Source organism: Protomyctophum parallelum (genome assembly GCF_964188405.1).
Source record: "Protomyctophum parallelum genome assembly, chromosome: 14".
Taxonomy (NCBI): Eukaryota; Metazoa; Chordata; class Actinopteri; order Myctophiformes; family Myctophidae; genus Protomyctophum; species Protomyctophum parallelum.
Genome location: NC_139709.1, coordinates 26,192,285 through 26,206,124, shown reverse-complemented (window position 1 = coordinate 26,206,124; position 13,840 = coordinate 26,192,285).

Sequence of the window (13,840 nt, the reverse complement as noted above, 5' to 3'; positions counted from 1 at the left end):
AACATGGATTCTAATCGCTCTGGAGAGCATGAACTTTCCATCACATGCTCTGTAACATTCAGAGCTCCCTGGTTTGGGCTTTTATTAGCCTCGGGTTCAGAAGACCCTTTTTCAGAGAAATCCTCGTCTCCCTCTTCAGCACTGGGAATGGATGCATTTATATTGCTGGGGCCAACAGCGGGTGAAGCCAGGGAATCCTCCCTTTCTGAAGGCTCCATATTCAGGCCTCGTGCTGGGTTCTCAATAATCTGTTCAGACTCCATTTCTAGTCTCTCATGCGAGCCTAGCTCAACAGCTGGGGTAATGCAAATATCAACATTTTGCTGGGAGGTCAGGGGGACCCTATTGTGGCCCATTGTGGAGCCTTCTGAAACATGTGCAGCAATATGTTCAACAATGTTTTCAAACAGCTTCAGTTCAGAAAACCCTTTTTCAAAGACATCCTGCTCTCCTTCAGCACTAGGAATGGATGCCTTCATTTCTTTCGGGACAACAGCAGGCAATGCCAGAGAATCCTCCCTTTCTGAAGGCTCCATATTCAGGCCTCGTGTTGGGTTCACAACTATTGTTTCGGACCGTTTAATTTCAGACGCCGTCTTATGTGGGCCCAACTCATGGGCTGGGCTAATAAAAGGCAAATTTTGCTGGGATAACAGGGGGGACGTATTTTGGCTGCACTGATCGAACCAGCCAGCCAAGGGCAAACACACCGAGACAGATTCGACGGACGACATTGAAAAGCGACGACTCAGCCTTCTGTTTCTCTTGGCTTTTAAGCTGCTGCCATTTGTCAACAGATAATTTTTACCTTCATCTGCAACTTCTTCAGCAACTCTATCAGACTGCAACATGCCATTCCGCATCAACCACTCGTCAGTAGGGAAGTAGGGGACCAATGACTCCACAGACCATACAGACTGATTCATTTTTTTCGACTCAGAGTATATTCGGGGAAGGACATCTATGGAGTCTTCAAGTGAACCAGGATCATCATTAAAGACATTGTGAGATTCATTAAGTTGATCTAGAAATCCATTTTGGGGCACCCTCTCTCTGCATGGGTTGTAAGACGTGACAGAATTAACCGACCACAGGGACTCATTTGCTTTTCTACTCTCAGACACACTCTCGTGACGGATAAGGGGCTCCCTCTCCTTAGTACCATGTTCATCATCGTCTTCTACTGACTTATGGCGCCTCCCGTCAGTTGAATGTACAGTCATGGTTTCCTGCTCAGACACAGTTTTGTCATGTGTGGGAATCTGGTCCTCACTCTCACACAGCTGGTCTACCAATTGTTCCAGAGATCTTTCCCTGCTCTCATAATGGGTGGTGGAGGGGACTCTTCTTTCTTTGGCGACGACATCCTCCTCCTCTCGGTCAGAGGAGCTACAGACAGGCACCAAGCTGTCATTGGACGCCACCGACCACCCATCACAGTTGCCGATGCTCCTACGAACACTTGGGGCAATGATGTCCTCACAAACGCTCCCTTTATTCCTTTTCTGCATTTCCAAAGGTTTACTGACACATGATGAGTGTCCAGTCTTGGCCAAACGGGGCTTTAAAACCTCCCCTGCGAGGCCTGTGCTTCTGTCACAACCTTGCCCGTCAACCTGGAAGTCTTCTTTGATGTTGCGATCAGGAGAGGGGCAGTCATTTTGCTCCTCAGTGCAGGCCAGCCTTCCTGAGCTGGAGCCTGGGGAGGATGTTGCTATGCTTCCACGTCCTGATTCTGTGCTTCTTTCTGTGTAAAGGCCTCCAATTCTGGCTGATGTTGCCGACGATGCCGGTTCAGTTTGCACCTCCGAGTTCACCATCTCTCTGGGGACATAAGAAGGGGGGCGGAAGCGGCGGTTCTGGTACGGATTGTGGTATGGTCCAGGAACCTGGGTTTGGTGAAAGCGCCGGTAGTCGACTGGTGGGAGATGATGCGACTGGGGAAACATGTAGCCCGGAGCCTCCATGTAGGGGTTGGGTAGGAATGGGGGCATGACCAAACCGTAGCCTTAGAATGAAGAGAGGGATGACAGGTTTATCAGATGTGTTTTCTTATGCTTTTTGAATAGGTCATAGAATTAGGGGGGAGGGGGAAGAAATAACACTCACCCATGCCTGGGAATCCTGTGCCTGGGAATCCAGAGCCTGGGAATCCAGAGCCTGGGAATCCAGAGCCTGGGAATCCAGAATAAGGGTTACAAGGGTAGGGCATGGGCCACTGGTACTGGAGTAGAGGGGGTGGAGGCATGGAGGGGATGTAAAAGTAAGGCCGGGGATGGTGGGCTTGAGGATGAGAAGGTAATGGAGCCGAGGGCTCCGGGGGCGCGTAGGGATCTGGACCACTGTGTCGGGGGCCATGCTGTCCATGTTGTGGTGCACCAACAGCATTATGGGTTTGAGGATTTGCATTTGCTCCATTTGGTACAGGATGAGATTGAGGTAGTGCGCTCGCAAACCGTGGCATCTCCATATCAGACCTACAAAGAAAAGTGTTCAAAGTGTTATTAGAAATACCAGTAATTATACTGTACCACTGAAAAGATACTGTACAATGTAAGAAGAAGGCCTGCTACTTTTGAAAAAATATGGGGCAGGTTCTTTGAGGTTCTACCTTCAATATCTCCTCTGGGTTGATTTAGTTTGAGTTTTTATTTATATTGTTATTTTCATGTATTTATCCGAGTTGTTGCTTTCAAGAGGTGTTGTGTACAATACAGAGTAATGAGAGCTGTGTAGTTTTCCTTTCTGGGGTTGGGGTGGGGGGTGGGTGGGGGGGGTTTGTTTTTACTGTTTTTGTCTTTTCTTTTTTGAGTTAGTCTTGTCTTGTTTAAAAAATTAAAAGAAATCATGATTCTGTAACTCATTGCGGTAAATATCTGCATTATCAATAAATAAATCTTAAAAAAAAGAGAAAGAAATACCAGTAATTAGATGAGCTACAGACTGACTGCAGCTGCATTATGATGTCAAAGCCATTTCACCTGACTATCCTGGTATGTATGGAGAATGCATAGCAACCTCTGGCACCTACTGATTATTGGCACCCATTATCTCAACCAGTCTGACAGAATCAGAATCTACAGCCTGGGATAATTTATTAGCTGCCTATTGTATTGGGTGTAACATCCAACAAGGCTGCTAGTGCTATAACCGCAAAGATAATTTGCTACCTCGACAAGAATGTCAGCACAAGGAGCACCCAGACATGATCCCTGCTCCCAACTGTTATCACCGCTTTCCTCACCACACAGTGAATGACTGACAGAACACCTCAAAGCACACGTCAGTACATGCAGCTTTAAGTAGGCCACAAGCTGTGAAATTAACCATTATGTCAACAGACTTGCCACCTCCCTTTTCCATTGCATGTGCAAAAGAAATGGATCCAAATTACAAATGAGGATAGCAAACATTATGCAAACATTGATCAAATGACATTTCCTACTGTAGATACGTTTGTCTGGATAGTGGGATACAGATCACATGTTAATACCAGGCCAAATTGAACAAGTAGTCAATACCCTAATGTTTACATTAACCTATAATTACAGCCCATGCAGAGTTTACATCAATACAGTTTAATAAGTGATAGAGATAAAAAGAGAAGGATCCGGGCACACAAAATGAGGAACGCCTTTATTAAATTAAAAGGCAACTGCCAACATGTTTCGACCCAACAGGTCTTCATCAGGGCATTCTTGCCCTGATGAAGACCTGTTGAAACATTGAAACATGTTGGCAGTTGCCTTTTAATTAAATAAAGGCGTTCCTCATTTATTAACTTTGTGTGCCTGGATCCTTCTCTTTTTTATCATTATCACATCCTTCTACCTCTCTCTTCTCCACAGTTGAATAAGTGTTTTGTTTCTATGAAATGTGACAGTCAGTGAATTCAGTAACTATGTACACTACAGTATGCAGCATGTATAGTGAGAGAAACATCAAGGTGTAAAACCATGCATTTACAAATATTCCTTGGAAATCTACTAGAAGACGTACGAGATTTAGACAAAATGCATATAGTGCATTTAAAGTATAGTGCAACAAATGTGTATGTGGAGTGGACATTGAACTTATTAGAACTTCAGTCTCAGAGCTCTAGTAGCATAAAGAATCCACTACATGAAATGTGGCCAAAATTCAATGTGGATTTGGCATTTATAACTCTGAAGTAAGTAAGTAATGTTGGGCATAGGACTAAATGATAACCTTTAAAGAATGTGATAGGTATAATGTATGATAAACATTTTGAATTAAATAATTATGGTTGGTAATTGACTGTGGGCAAACAATTGCTGTCCATTAGATAAAAAATAAGCCTCAGACAAATGCTGTGCGCATCACTTCCTCAACATGTTCCATTATGATTCCCATTGGTGCATGTACAGTACAACAAATGCAACTGAAAATAAATTACCTTTTAACACCAAATCAACCTCAAAGTTCAGATGATGCAGAAATCATTTGATCAAACAGCAGAAAAGCTACACCTGATTTTAAGTAGCTAATTGTGAGGGGTGTGGTCTATATACTGGGGGTATAGCTGTGCTGCTATTGGTTAGTTAATCTTAAATCTTCCAATCAGATATGAACACAACACTCTGATACACTCTTGGCATGGCACTGGGTACGCATAGTTTACCAGTAATAACCCTACCAGTAATAAATAAAACAATAAAGGCCACCATTTATAAATCAAAAGTGTAAGCCTTATCTGCAATAAGCAAGACCTGATCTAAACCCTGCAGATACATTTCAGTTCCAGTGGTGTTATGCAAGGAACTGGAAGGGGTGCGATCGATGCTGGGCATGTGCCACGACATTCATGGGTGGCAATCTTGTACCGGATGTTCAATGAACTTATAAACTAACACAGTTTTTTCATATCATCGAAAATGTAACAACACAGCCATCTTTTTAGACAGCCACACAGCCATCACTGTGTTTCAGTATGTTGACAAGCTTCATGGAGATGCTAATTTTCCTTTACACCTGCCCACAGTGCCAAAACTACTAGTAACTGGTGTACTGACCATGGTATTACTGTGCTTAACTGACCAGCCAACTGGCCTGACCTGATCCCCACAGAGAATATAGGTTGTATTGTCAAGAGGAAGGTGTGAGACATAAAACTGAACAATACAAATTCATTTACGGCTGTTATCAAAGCAAACCTGTCAGGTAGCTGACGAAGGCCCCTGAGGCCAAAACATATTGTTTTCCGCTCTGTCAATAATTTCTTTTGGGAGCTTTTACAACTGACCCACCAAGGTGAATCTGGCAATAATACTAATGACCGTAGTCTTACCATGAAACATGTCGGGTGGTCGTTAAAAGTTGATTTCTCCCTCTGTCATTTCATCGTATTTCTAGTTTATTTAAATAATGTCCTGCACATTTGTCCAGTGCATAGCCTACTGCAGGCCTGGTTGACTAGATTTAGAAGACATTTTTGAAGGTTTATTTTATATGGAGAAATCCCATCATTTAACATGCATCTCAATGGGTGAGGACAGCTTGTCCTGTCTCCTTGCTAACGTGCTTATTGGACGGGTTGGGGAGGGACTTGGTGAAGGGCTAATTGCTACTAGTAAAAGGCTGTTGTCCTGTGAATATTCTGTGAAAGGCTTCCCAATCAACGTCACTGTAACTCTATGGGCCCCTCTGTGTGGCCTTGTTATCAAACTAAAGACATTGTGGCTCTACCTGACAAACAATTGAGAGAATGTCTTCATTGAATACTTTAACATTTCTCCTCTGAGAAAGCAGTCTCTGCGCAGCTCGTGCGCGAGATCTGGGTTCAAATCCAGGGTAGAACAGGAAATCAATCATTTTATCTCAGATAGTGAAGTGTCAGCTAACGAGATTACCTCATGTCATTTGCTTTACCCTAACATTTCTTCACCAGTATGGAATAATGTCACAACGAAGCACACTTTAACTCTGCGACAGCACGTTCAGCAAGGCTGTGAATGTTGAGTGGATGAATTGCAGACTGCAGAGAAGGGGGGAGTAGAGAGCAAGAGAGAATATTGAGAGAAATAGAGGGATGGGAAGGAAAGGTCAATTGGGGCAATTTTTTTTTATATTGTTTTAGATACTTAAGCTGCTCTGTGTTAAAGTTATAGTAATCTACTTAACATAGAGTAAACATTTGTATTGATGTTTTTCAGACAACAGTCCTGACTTATTTTATTTACTTGGGTGCCACATGAAGAGCACACACACACCTCAGTCTAAAATCCATTAGAGCAGAGTACAAATTGGTTGTTATCTAGAAATGTAAATATCAAGCGTTTAGCACACCTACAGTCAGCAACAAAACAAATCTAAACAAAAGTGCAGGTATAGTAGTATCATGAGTGGACATCACCAAAACAGTGTATATTAAAGGACAGCCAGTTTGGTAGTGTTAAAGTGCAAGGATTTTAATGGCACACAATACAACTGCAAACATCCGACAAGTTCATGTCACCCATGTTAACATTGCACTGATGAAAGTCGACACTCTTACTGTATAAAAGCTTGACATGACTCATTTTAATACGAGAGACAGATTAAAGCCATGCACATTTTCTAGATACATGGAAATGTGACATGAAGGCCTATGGCCCCTTTATGCTTTGACAAATGAAGATCATGTCATGTCACATCACTCTTTTTTTTTTCCTTCTTTTTTTGCTGAAACATAAATTGGGGCTGAGGGGAACATGAGATGCAATTTAATTTGTGGTCATATAGCCCACAGCGTCTCCATTTGGAGCTATTAAAAAGTCTGGGACTACTAAAATTGAGCACACCTCAAGTCACATGATACACTTCATTCACTTTTTTAAATTTACATCAAACAGCATTTTCACAGTTCAGATACAGTATAATCAACTGGAAGATTCAAAAATAAATAAAAGTTCAGTTCTTTCCACCATATATTGTTTTGGCTTGAAATCATACATTACGATTGGTTATGGTCTACATCATACATGTACAGCAAATTACTGTTTTTTACACTTTTAAATTGAGATCCCACAGACAGGGCCAACTGTACCCTACCCGCTATACTGGTACTTAGTTTGCCTGTCATTTTTTGCAGAATGTACACATTTTACAATACAGCCTGAGGCTAATTTTCTTCCACCAGGCCAGGACCTTCTGTGCTGCCAGGTTAAACTAGGAGTGTTATGTGTTAAGAGAGGCTGGGTCTACACCTTCCAGACCAAGTCTCTGTTAACACAGACACTGTGAGAGGAGGCAAGCAAGGACACTGACCTAATAGAAGCAAGCTTCCCATTCTTTAAATGCAATCACTGTTCATGTATTCATATATAAAAGACGCAAAGTAATGATTTCTTTCAACTCTTGCGGGTCCATTTTACACCCCGATAGTTGAATTCGAATTCATGGTGTAGTTAAATTGCTCAACTTCAGATGACAATACCAAAGACATCTTGTAGTACTGGCCATCCATTAACATTGCTATTCAGAGATCGTACTCTTAAGTTAAATTAACACTAGTTAGAGATTTGACTATCTATACTGGATCAATGCTGGGAGAGCATTCCACCAATATGGATTTCAAACCTTATTTATGTTACAGATGCAGGATAGGGGAAATCAGTATGCAGAATTGGCAGAAACCCGATTACCCCTACCGAAAATACAGTAGTCCAGTAGAAACATCTGATTTAGCCTATCAAGATAAACCTTGCATAAGAGTTTTAAATGGTCAACAAATGAACTGTGAAAATGCAGCGCAGCATCTATTCTATTACAACAATACTACATACTGCCATTACATCTGTACTCTGTAATCTCCATTTACAACATCATTAGTGTCAGGTTAATACAGTAGAGTGCTTTGTGCGCTTTTCTTAGTGAGAAATTAAGATATACATTTATAATAAATATTTAGAATATAATATTTAAGTTAACATCTTGTGCTTCTTTTCTTTGTGGATCCTGTGGGTGAGAAGTGACAGGTTATGTTTCGCTATGAGCAAATTACAAAACAACAAAAAGTTGTGTACCGGTAGTTGTATATTACACAAACTGTAGACCTTTTATCCCCTCCCCCCCCCCCCCCCCCCCCCACTAAAAAAGGCCAACGTGCTGCATTGCATGCTTGTAGATCTATTTTCACTGAATGTGCCCCCCCCCCTCCCGGATATGGACACTAGTGTTTATCTGGTAAACAAACGAACCAAGGAGTGAGTTTAGACCTAGTGGCTGTACTGCATGTTGCTGTATGTATTAACCTTTTCTAACTAGTGTGAAACATCTTTTTTTTTCTCACACATGCATGGAAGCAATTTACAAAGTGAATGTGGTTAAGTTACCTCTGCCTCTGTGAGAGCGAGATTCCTCACTCTCCTTGTACTCGTGTTCAGGCCACGTCTTACGGTGAGGCCTTTTGTGCTGGACGTGCACTGAAGAGACAAGAGACGGGACACATTCAGATGTTCATGTTAAGACACCATGTTTATGCTTATGTTTATGTTTTAGCTGCAGGACCGGATGGTGTGACAGGAAGGGTTTTGAAGGACTGCGCAGACCAACTGGCGGGTGTCTTCACCAAGATATTCAACCAGTCCCTACAACAGGGCGTGATTCCACCCTGTCTGAAGTCCTCCACAATAATTCCCCTCCCAAAAAAGGCAAATGTCAGCAGCCTAAATGACTACCGGCCAGTGGCACTTACACCTATCATCATGAAGTGTTTTGAGAAACTGGTCCGGAGACATATTACAGCTAGTCTACCATCCACACTTGACCCCCACCAGTTTGCATACAGAGCCAACAGGTCTACAGAAGACGCCATAGCGACAGCTCTCCATTCCACACTCACACATCTGGAAAAGCCAAGGAGCTACGCCAGGCTACTCTTCATAGACTTCAGCTCTGCGTTTAATACCATCGTGCCGGGCAGACTAATCCCCAAGTTACTGGAGTTGGGACTCTCAGCACATCTGCCTCTGGATTAGAAACTTTCTGACAGACCGCCCTCAAAGAGTGAGAGTAGGACCCCATCTATCCTCAGCACTCAGCATCAGCACTGGTGCTCCACAGGGCTGTGTGCTGAGCCCCCTACTCTACACTCTCTACACCCACGACTGTACTCCCATCCATCCTAGTAATGCCATCATCAAATTTGCGGATGACACCACAGTGGTGGGACTCATTACAGAAGGGGACGAGACTGCGTACAGGGAAGAGGTGAAAGTGCTGTCAGAATGGTGTGAGAAAAACAACCTCATTCTCAACACCTCCAAGACCAAGGAGCTGATAGTGGACTTCAGGAGGAAGAATATTCAGCCTATCCAGCCTATCCACATCAATGGAGAGGAGGTGGAAAGGGCCCCAGACTTCAAGTTCCTGGGCATGAACATCTCGGACAACATGACCTGGAAAATGAACACCACTGCGCTCCAGAAGAAAGGTCAACAGCGACTGTATTTTCTCAGAATGCTGAGGAAAATGGACCTAATGGAGAGTGTGCTCCTGTCCTTCTACCGATGTGCCATTGAGTCGGTACTGATCTACGGCATCTCTCTGTGGTTTTGCAGCTGCACGGCGGCAGAAAGAAAGTCCCTTCAGGGGGTCATAAACACTGCCCAGAGGATCATGGCATGTCCCCTTCCATCATTGGAGGACCTCTACAAAAGACATTGTAGCAGGAGGGCCAACAGTATCCTCAAGGACCCATCCCACCCAGGTCATCACCTGCTGCAACTCATGCCCTCAGGGAGGCGCTATAGGGTCATCAACACAAGGACTAATAGACTGAAGGACAGTTTCTACCCCAGAGCAGTCATAGCTCTAAACACTGACACTTGAACCCTGACACTCGACACTTTATGAACTAGAAGGACTTACTGTGCAATATGCGTTAAATGTTTGTATTTTGTGTTTTATATAGAGTATTATGTCTTTTGTTTTAAATGCACTGAGCTGGTTTGCAAATCAATTTCGTTGTCTCGTACAATGACAATAAAGATATTCTGATTCTGATTCTGATTATCTCATATAGCACTGACGAAGGTCCTACAGTATGACAGAAACGTTTGTCGCTTTTTGCATCTTTTAGCACATAAATGAAAATGTATGTCCAAGGAGTCTTCCTTAGAGTTTTTGTAGAGTGCAAGTCTACTTTATCAAGTACTTTTTTGGTATTTGCACTTTCAGGGCATGGATAGAATGAGCAGAAAGGAAGCCAAACTGAATTTAAATTTCAGAATAATCTTCGGAAAGTTGATGCGTTTCTGTACGACAGGCTCACCTTGTTCGTGCATCCCATTATTTGACCTTGATAACGTGGGTTTATATTTGTCTCCACAGCTGTCTGGGTCTGATGCAGCTGGGCGTTCTCTCCAGGCTTTATATACAGTAAAAGAGGGTTAAGAATATTAGAGAAATGAAACGACTTTGAACCTGTATTCTGGGGAGGACGTGAATTTCTAACACTTTATTAATTCTAACTGGATTCTGTGTCTTGCTCTCTAGGTGTTGAAATGAGGCGGAAAACATTAGTAAACTGCACTTTAAAGGTAAAGGCAAACCATAGCCCAAGGGAGAACCTGGGAACTCTGCCTCCCAGTTATTAATCTTTTTTTTGTTTTTGTTTTTAACAGTTATTCATCTTTAAAGAAATCCTTAAAATAGTCACACCTAATAATCCTACCATTATAAGTCTTGGGAGGGCCATTTCTTTGCCTTTTCCCTTTAAACTTTTCAGCTTTGCTTGTCCTTGGGGCTGCGGTGCGGTATTCTGGGTGCCTGGCATAACCATGGTCCTGCTGCTCATCAGGGACACCCATCTCTTGTCCTTCTCTGCGCTCCTCATAATCATGCATAATCCTGGACCTATGAACATCTTTGTTAATTCATTACAAAAAAATAATAATCTTTCATTCAGGGACAAAAAAACGACAATGGGCAACAGATCAAGAAAATTATCTGAAACAGCCAACTCCAAAAAATGTAAAAGCGCCCGATCACCTTGGATATAGGTATGGGGAAGAGGGGTGATGGTAAGGAGGATAAAGAGGGTAAACATGAGATCTGACTCCAGGATAGTGATCAGAGAGCGTATGATACATCTCTTCGCTCAATTCTTCATCCTCTCGGTACTCCTCTGCTCCCTGCTGTGCCCACTCATTTGACCTGTCTAGACTCGGCAGACTCCCTCCCATTTTTCCCATCCTTGTGTTCTTTTTCTGCAGACTGGTTCCACAGCAAACACAGATATGAAGCAACGTTTCTGACCGTTTGAAGGATGGAGCCATTGACCAAAAGCGATTGTCCAACCGTGCATCTTGACTGCAGTAGTCCGTTTCGGCTGCCATTTTCCCAACACCTGTGTATACAGGCTTGCCGGACAAAGGGTTATGATCGCCACCTGTGAGGTCATTGCAGAGTTCTGCAGAGAAGTACTCGTCCTTGGAGGACAGCTCATCGATGGACAGACTCAAAATGCTCTGGCGCTCATTAGCTCCCTGTTAACCAAACAAGAACAGTACGTACCAAGACTTTTACTTAAAAATAATAATCATTGAACACATGTGTTTATACAGATGTTGACGAGCAGCCATGAACCCATGTAAAAGGTGTATTATGTGCCAATGTTTGTACACCAATGTTAAAAAAGATAATGCACACTGATAATAGAAAAGATACTCTGAGAAAAGCTTCTTCAAAGTATGCAGAATCTGCTGCATGTCAAAATAGTACTTGCATATGGATTATGGACACATTACTAGCAGGTTTTCCTGATGATGTAGGACCATTTAATAAGCTTTCTTAGCCCATGGGAATCATTTGATTATTCTAAAGCTAGTTTATAAACATTACATCAATCCTGAGTGACTATAATAAATCACAAGCATTAACCAGCCGTGTGTAGTGAACCGTCTAAATTGTGACCTGCTTACAATTACAACCGCCAAACTGCATTCCTCGTGGGATTTTGCTAAAGTAGTTCCAAAATCACTATTTGTTTTGGATACGACAGCCAACAATGAAGCTTTTGAGATAAATATTTGTTGAACGATTGCAACATCCAACAAATTGTTAGTGTTTTATGTAGATATAGTCAGTCTTTTGAATAAATTCCATGTAGTTTGTCACATTTTAGTATTAGTATTTTTTTTTTGTTTTAGTCTAGTTTTAGTTGACAAAATATCAAGATTTTAGTCAACTGCGCTGTGTGCCGATTGCCGAAAATAGCAGATCTATAAGCTCACATGTCACGTGGCATTGGTCTGACCTAGTCCGACCATTACCAAACCTACAAACCCTAACCTCACGGGTTAGCCTAGCCACGGGTGATTTGTAACCCGCTGCACGGGTCGGACTAACGGGAGGTCTGACATAAGGTCATCACCCTGTCATGCTGAGACGTTGTGAGCTTGTAGATCAGCCATTTTAGGCGCAACACCTTCAAGCATAAAGTCACTCGTCTTAGTTCTCCACTAGCCCCCTCCTTAACCTTTTAGTCTAGTTTTACTGAAATTGTAGGTATATTTAGTCATCATCATAGCTTAGTATTTAGTTTTAATCTAGTTTGTTTTTATCTAGTGAAAAAGGGTAGTTAGTGAAAACTGTCATACTTGTAGTAACACTGGTACCGTAAAATTGCTTGAGCACATCACCTATCAACATGACACTGACTGAACTGACCTGTATGGTGGAATGGCAGTAGTAGTCATAGCTCTGAGGGGTTGAAGAGTCAATGAACCACAGTGACTGCTCTTGCTCCAACATGCCTGTGGTCACCTGGAATCAACCCAACCATTTTAATAGTAATTCACCAATTTATTCCCAAATACGGCTACATGCAGACCTATTCCCGTTTCAAATTGCAGAACTTGGATGGACTTAATCGGGAGGTCTCAAATGGATGTTCATAGAATACCATATACTGGTCTGAAGGTCATTATGCAGATCACTCAAATATGCAATGTCCCTCCCCCTTGCCAAACAGTGTTTTGATTATTTAAAGTGGTAATAATTGTGTCATTGAGTTAATTAGGTTTGAAAAATATATCTAATAAATACATACTTTTACATGTACACAGAGAATTTGGTTGTACATTACATGCTGTGCATATATTATGTAGCTGATTCGGTCTGGCTTATTAGCCAGGCTATATATTATGTAAATTTGCTGTGTGGGTGCCACAATACACATTTTTGAAAAAACATTTTTAACAACTTTTCCTTGCATTCTATTCCACTTCCTATTCCTGGCTGCTGGAAAGCCATAACTTTCAGGGATCAATAGTTTAATCATATCTCACCTTGTCACAGGGTAATCGAAGGATGCGATAGGGCAGATCCTTCTCAGGTTCTGCCCCCAAGTTTCCCTCACCAATCACATTATCTTGTGAACCAGCAAGGTGGAGCATTTGATCCTAGGAAAGAAAGACACATTTAGCATACATGCCTCTGTGCCCAAACAAAATAGACATCATATATTAACTTATAGTGACTGATGGTTGAATAAACTTATAAAAGTCTGCATTTGCAAATACAGAATCTTTGATTACCATATTACCCTTTTGAACTTCTCTTACCCATTGCTTCACAACTTTATGGTTTCTGATTCACCTACAGTATGTGGCCTTCCTTATGCACCTATTCATTTTAATAGGTTTGCCATCTATCTATTATTGAAAAGCGATAACTGCATTCATGAACCTGATTGTGGAGGAATTGTGGAAGAAGACACTGAGCAGATGCCAGGAATTTGTGCTCAGACAAATTCTCAGTAATGTCCCAGCTCTGGTTCTTCATCCGTCCACTGTTCTCCTCATCTGAAGACACATCAGGATTTGCGTTCAGAGAA